Below are 7,543 nucleotides of genomic sequence, written 5' to 3'. Positions count from 1 at the left end.
TTCCTGTCTGTGATGGGATAATCATTACTGCTTCTCATGGTCATTGAAGATAACACATCAAAACATGTGTCCTCAGCGCATTTTCCTGTCTCATTTCCCTCTGCTACAACTTCCTCTTTTCCTTCCTCTAGCCCCTAGCCCCCAACACTCCTGCCACTAGAACACTCATTTATCATTATATGTTGCCACTTATATATATATATACATATATATATGTGTATGTGTCTGTATGTGTGTGTGTGTGTGTGTGTATATATATATATATATATATACTTTTTTTTTTTTTTTTGGCCACACTGAACGGCTTGTGGGATTTCAGTTCCCCGACCAGGGATTGAACCCAGGCCCTTGGCAGTGAGAGCACAGAGTCCTAACCACTGCACCACCAGGGAACTCCTGCCACTTTTATATATTTGTTCAAAGGGCTCCTACTGTCTATAAAGTCTATCTTTGCTGGAAAAAATCCTTATCCACAAGGCCTAGGTCTGCTAGATCCTCTCCTCCTTCCCCAATGATGACCTCCCTTAGTACTGTTTCCTGTTGATCTTACAGATTAGAACACGGAGGCCTGATGTAACACATAGCTGAGTTCTGGAGGCCCCACAAGATAATCCTCAGGAATCTTGATCTTCTGCCATCCCTGGCCTCTTAGCATTAGAGCGCAGACACACGGTTCTTGATGTATACATGACAGGGGTCACAGGCTTATCCACTGTGCGGGAGCGGGTGTATCCCAGGATGAGGCTGCCCACAGTGGCAGCAAATAGGAACATGACGAAGAGAATGTACCTGTAGGAGTTGTCATCGCGGCCAGGTAGGCTGGCCCGCCTCTCCTCAGTCAGGTTGTCTGGCCCTGGCCGGCAGAGCAAGTTGCTGTGAAGAGTGGCATTTAGAGCCTTCAACACAGCATGCAGGCTCTCATACCAGGTCTCAGTCCCATTGGTGGTCTCCATAGCAACAGGGATTCAGGTGGGGGAAGAATCGGAGGATGCCCTCCTTCAGAAGCCTTCCTTGTTTCTCGTCCTCTCTGATTAGCCCTGTAATCTCTCTCCATTTAGGGGTACCATTCTGTAGCCCTGCTGCCGGTCGGCAAGGCTCCCGGGGCGCCGTCTGTTCGTTGGACACCTTGCCCTGGGCTCGCGAGTGCCCCACACTGCGCCCCAAGGCGCTCCGCCAGCCCCCCTGCTCGCAGCCCGCGGCCAGCGCCGCCTGCGCCCCCTCCGCTCTGCCACCTTTTTCTTTAAAGTAAAACAGTTTAAAATCTGTTCTACCCTCTGAGTACCTGGAACTAAGGCAACTAATTATGTTGAGAACTAAGTTAGGGAACATCACATACATTCTCTCTTCTGTTTCTCATTAAAACTCTGTAAACTGGGCATTGATATCTCATTTTACAGATGAGAAAACTGAATTTCAGAAAGATGTGATAACTTGCCTAATTGTGGATAGTTAGTCAAACAAGGACTTGAACCCAGGTATGGTGGATTGAATGGCAGCCCCATGAAAGGATATGTCCACGTCTTAATCCCCACAACCTGTGAGTATTACCTTAAATGGCAAAAGAGTGAATGTTACTGCATACAACAAAAGATGTGATTAAGTTAGGCATCTTAAGTGGAGGAGCTTATCCTGTATTGGCCAGGTGGGTTCTAAATGCAAGCACAAGTATCGTCATAAGTTAGACACAAAGAGGAGCAGACACACACAGCAGAGAAGGCCATGAGAAGATGGAGGCAGAGACTGGAGTGATGCAGCCACAAGTCCAGGGACGCTGACAGCCATAAACACTGGAAGACACAAGAATGGGGACCCTCCTAGAGCCTCTAGAGGGAGCCTCAGTGACCTCCAGGAAGCATACCGACTTCAGACTTCCGGCCCCCAGAACTGTGAGAGAAAAATATGTATACAGTTGTACGCCAACTAGTTTGTGGTAATTTTCATGGAAAACTGATACAGGAGGTCTTCTGGCATCCTTCTGTAACCACATTCAAGTTCCCTGATGTGAGACTGCCAGGCTGAAGACCTCAAAACATGGTACTCTAGACTCTCCCTAGGTCCGTACAGACTTGGGATCAACCATAACAGACTTAAAACTGAGGTTCTTCAGACTATATATGAATTAGTGTTCTTCATATTTGATTCAAAATGTTCCCATTAGTACAAAGAAAACATACAGGAGCACAAGTTCATGATTTCATGTGAGTGTCTTTCCTGCGGTGAATGGGACTGTCCAAGAAGGAGAACAAAATGAAATCCTCCTTCACTTAACTGTTCTCAGTGAGACAACTTTGACACTGCAGCTTTTAGGTACTTAGTATTAAATCTGTAGAAACGAGGGTAGATCTGGTCTAAAAGATTTTAACATTCTTTTCTGCCTCTAAGCATATCTATAATTATTCTCAATAAATACTTGTTGAATGGATAAAGGAATCAATGAATGAGTATGTGGCTATATGCATGGATCCCAAATAATCAAGCCCATCGTGTCTCAATAACTAATATTTAAGCCAAAAAGAATGAATGTCTTACACAAATATCACTCTCTGGGGAAATAACCTGAACAGATTATAAATGATTGGATTAAAAGGAGTAACTCACTCTATGGCAATAATACAATTAAACTCCCTGTGATGAATTCGTATAGAAAGGACATGAAATTTTAGGTATAAGGCAGTGTAAGAAAGAACCTGAAAAGTGAAATCTGAAGGACAATTTTGACTCCCAAGACAAAGGGTAAAGAGATCATTATTGTACTTTCTCTGTGTCAGGTAATATTCCAAGTTCTTTGTAGCATGAAACTATTTAATACTCACTACACAAGTCTAAGAGGTAGGCACACCATTATCCCCACTTTATAGGTGAGAGAACACGTTACAAAATTTATCACAATCATACAGGCAGTAAACAATGGAATAATTAAGAGCAGAGTGGCTATCTGTCCAAACATTGGTGAAGGAGATAACCAGGGAAGAGCAGTTGAAGAAGAACCTGAACATGAAATCCACCAGTTCATTGATTCTTTCTTTCATTTTTAAGATATATGTGCCAGGCATTTTGCTAGACACTGGAGATATAATGGAAAAGAAAATAATGAACTAATAAAATGTTCTAAAACAAAAGGGAGAGACTTAATTCACAAATAGGAGAAAACTAAAACAGAATTGAAAACAAGTGATTTTGGGGAACATGCTTGTAAGTGAAGTTTAAAAAAGTGACTACGTTTTCTAAGAATTCTTCAACTACGAGCCTTCCCTAACAGTGTCTTGGTGATCACAGGATGTTCTAAGCCCTAGTAATCCTAGGTGCAAGAAAAACGTGAAAGTGCCTGGGAAGCCAATTCTCAAGGAACTCATGTGAGGGAAAAATTATCTTACCAACCATAAAAACAGGAAGCTAAGCAGAACAGGGCTGAGAAGAGTTTACAAAAAGAAAAATAATCCATTTGGTTCTAAAGACCAACAAAGCCAGAGGTGATTTTTAGCAAAGCAGAGACATGTTTTAGCAATTCTAAGTAACTAGGTCAGAAAACACTTTACTCTGTTCCTTCCAGCACTATGCACAGGAAGTCAAGAGACTTCACTTACATGATAGGAATCTTGGAGAAATGCTCAGACTCTCAAATTAGGAGGAAGTAGGTTTGAATCACAGCTCTGTTAAATACTAGCTGTGTAACCTTAGGCAAGTTACTTAAAGACTCCCAGTTTTAATTTTATCGTGTGGAAAACAGAGATAATAATACAACCCACCTGAGAGGCTGGTAAAGAATTAGGTGTAATAACGTATGTGAATTGTTCAGCAAAGACGCTGGTACATAGGAAGTGTTCCATTACTGATAAGTAGTCGTGTTATTACCATTTGACAGGCTGACTGATCAATTACTGTGGCTAGAGTAATTATTAAATTTAACCAGAAGTTTCTCATTGTTCATCAACATTCTGGTTTTCCTCCTAAAGGAGGACTGTACTTTCTTGCTGCCTTGGAGCTACATATCACCACGTGATTTGCCTGAGCTAACGGAATGTATGTGGAAGTAAAGTGTCACTTCTGGGCAGAAACACTTCAATGCCAGTCACAACGGCCCTTATGTCCTCCCTTTTTCCAGGGGAACCAGTAACATGCCTGATGGTGAAGGGCCCGTCAGCCTAGCTCCCTGAAGAGTGATGACACAAAGCAGAGCCCCCGGCATTCTGTGATGAATATGAAGTATGGAGTGAGAAATAAACTCCATGTGTTAAGCTACTAGGTATGGAGTTTGTTACCACAGCACAAGCCACCCTGTCCTGACTAACAGAACAGCAACCCGGATTGGTTGTGACCTTCGATGTATAAGCAATATAAATACCTGAAGTCCATTTATCTATTGACCCAATCTTTTGCAATCTCTTGTTTTGGTTCTTGCTACCTTTATGCCCTTTTCAAATATTTATAAATCAAGGCTGTCTCCATAGCTTGAAATTTTCCCAGGACAAAGGCTACGACTTTGTAATTTTCTTTATAGCAGCAAATACTAAACAGGATTTACCATTTAATAAATGCCCCTTTGACAACGGCAATGACAGTCATGATCATAAAGCTATCTTCATGATAATCCCTTAATGTCCATTCTCACTGACTTTCTCTCTACTTAATAGCTCTCTTAGAAGAAAGCTATGTATTTTTAAAACAACTGTCACTGAAGAAGTTATGTAGGTAGGCATGTTGCTCTCTGTTTTAAACCTATTCTGGGAATAGGAAAACAAAACTGTAAAGCTGATATTCCCAAGCCTTGCATTAATGTTCCAGAACAAGAAACAAAAACTCAAATGTGTTCATGTTCTATAAAGGAAGCATAAAAACAATTAGTCTTTGTACAAGTTTCCCTTATCGGAGCACTGATGCGTAAAAACACTTAGAGACTATTTGCACGTCTCAGAGAAGCAGAAGCTGGCTGAGGAGTGTCTGTGCGTGCAGAGTGGGGGGTGCTCTCTTCATTCCTGCAGAACCCTCCAACGTCATAAGACACGAGATCCTGCTTGCTTCATCTGGGCGAATCAGTGGCCAGAGTGGCAAGGCTGGTCAGCCTGCCTTGGACAGGTTAAAGGGGCGAGGAGAGGTGGGCAGGGAGGGCAGTGGGCATCAGGGTGGGTGCGACAATGAGCGCAGCCCACAGAGAAGACACGTTTCACCTGCACCCCCTTGCTTACTCCAAGAATGGTCTGCAGAGCTGGCGTACAGCCCACAGTCGGGTCTACGCTCACTGTCTGTCAGCACTTCCTTCACTCCAGATGAGGCTATGGATTAGTGAGAGGCTCAGGTGACCAGCACAAACAGATGAGAAGCAGAAAAAGGTGAGGAGAAGCCTGCAGACTTGGCTTCATCAAGGTGAAAGGTGAAAGGTGAAAGGACGGGAGCTCAGCTGCAAAATGCTTACCATGACTGACCAGGGCCCACATGCTCTGACCTCCCCTCCTCTCCAGCCTTGCCTGCCGCCGCTCTACCCATACTTCACTTGGCCTCAGCCACATTCACTTTGTGTTCCTTGAAGGGCCTCTTCATGACCCCTCACTCGGCTAGCTAAACCCCGGCTCATCGTTCTAAGGTCTGCTCAAATGTCACCTGCTCAGGAAACCCTCCTTGACACACCACAGCCAGCCCGGAATAGGACGGGCCTTCTGGCCGTACACCTTTGCACATTGAAATTCCCCTTCATGGCACTTAGGAAGTGAAGTTCTTCACTGTGCACCAGGATGTTTATTTGTTTACTGTCTGTCTCTACACTAGCTAGTAAGCTACATGAAGGAAGAGCGATGTCTGTCTGCTCGCCATTGACTCTCTAGCACGAGCTACTCTCCCGGACACACACAGTGCTCACCAAACAACCATTAAATGAACGGAGCTAGTGTAAGGTATGGAGTACAGCATGCCCATAAGCTTCGTATCTTTCGGCTTAACCCACGTCCTACTTCTCTGAGGCCTTTGCCAGCGTGGATCTGGCAGCCTGTCCTTGGACAACTCCTGGCCAGAATCCCCACTGAAGAGCACATTCACTGGGAGCACCCACTTAAAAGGAGCTGTCCCCTGAACTGGAATGTGGCTAAGAGAGTCCCAAAAGCAGAGGGAGGAATTAAACCTTAACCCTTCAGCCAAGAAAGACAAAAGTTTTCCTTTACTCTCTTCCTGGAAAAACTTAGAATTTGATGAGAGTGTGAACCTAACACAGACTGACTGTCATATCTTCCCGGAGGCACTGATGAAAAATAACATTTCTGGATCCTGAGGATCTTTTCTTTCTTCCCCCCAAACGCTCCATGTTTTTCATGACGATTCAGGTCTGGGAACATCCGGGTTAGGGAATTTTTTCAAAAAACTCAGCTCCTCTATTCCAAGTGTTGGCTAAAGGTTTGGGAACTGTGATCGCTCTTTCTAGAAAGAGAAGAGCAATGCACAGGTCAATGCAATTTCTAGAGGTAACAAGCTCTGTGGTTTCCAGGACCTTATATACAAGAAGGACTGCCACAGGTCTGTACTGAGGAAGTGGAGAATGTGGACTTCCTTGTTAACTTTGGAGACCCCTAGCCCCAAAGAGCCAGGTCTTACTGAATGCACAGGAGGGGCTGGACAGAAACGCACAAAAGGAGTAGACGTTCCCCCTCCTGCAGGGACAGGCAAATGCCTTACGATGACCAGAGCAAGGGGCCCACAACTGGAAACATGAAGGGTGTTATGCAGCAGGGAAGCGGCCCTCTTCCCTCAACAATGACTCATCCATCCTGCTCACCCTGGCAGTTGCAGTCCCTCTATCCTTCCCAAACAAAGAACAAAAGGCTGTAAAGCAAGACTGAAATCTTCAAACAGAGCTATTTTGTTGCAGTAACTTTCAAGGAGAAAAAATTCAACAACGACACTCTTGAAAATGAGCAGAGATAAACTTGTGAATTAAAGAGCGACTTAACACTAGATGAATTTGAGCCAGAAGTTTAAGAATGTGAGCTTTGGAAGGAGGATAACCCTAGATGCAAGTTCATTTTCTGCCATTTACGAAGTGTGTGCTGTTGGCAAAGTCAGTCTCTATGCGCCTCAATTTCCACATCTGTAAAATGGAAAGAACAGTACTGACCTCTCATTGTTATTTGGAGAATTAAGTAAAATAATGGATGCAACAGCATAGTCCAAAGGCCTGGTAGGCAGCAAGTGCTATATAAATAATAGCTATATAGAAAACCAATATTAATATTATAATTTAATATGTATATAATATGCATTTGATATATAATTTGATAGTATGAAACCAATTCCACATTATAAATATAGTTATCAGGAATAGCAATGCATCCACATTCTCCCAGACAATAAAGAGGTCTATAAGAATTCATGTTACAGGAATGAAGTAATATTTTTAAGTAAGACTGTTAGCCTATAAAAAATTCTTTTAATTAATCTTATAATGATCCAAAAGCATAGCATGGTTTAAGATAGCCTTTATGAAGAACTTCTAAAATAGAGAGATACTTTAATGACTTTTTTTAACAGAAGAAAATTTGCTAGAGGAACAAAGAGAGTTAAA

The 7,543-nt window shown here is 43.1% G+C and overlaps 1 pseudogene; it reads right to left on the bottom strand.

Annotated features, from left to right (window-relative positions):
- Positions 1-280: 280 nt before the first annotated feature.
- LOC111176198 (potassium voltage-gated channel subfamily E member 3 pseudogene) lies at positions 281-1,049 on the bottom strand (annotated as a pseudogene).
- Positions 1,050-7,543: the final 6,494 nt, after the last annotated feature.

This window comes from Delphinapterus leucas, chromosome 2, assembly GCF_059928025.1.
Source record: "Delphinapterus leucas isolate spDelLeu-1000000601 "Yukka" chromosome 2, BTC_Dleu_Yukka2, whole genome shotgun sequence".
NCBI classification, from domain to species: Eukaryota; Metazoa; Chordata; class Mammalia; order Artiodactyla; family Monodontidae; genus Delphinapterus; species Delphinapterus leucas.
The sequence above is the reverse complement of the archived record's forward strand: the minus strand, read 5'-3'. Positions and strand labels throughout refer to the sequence as shown.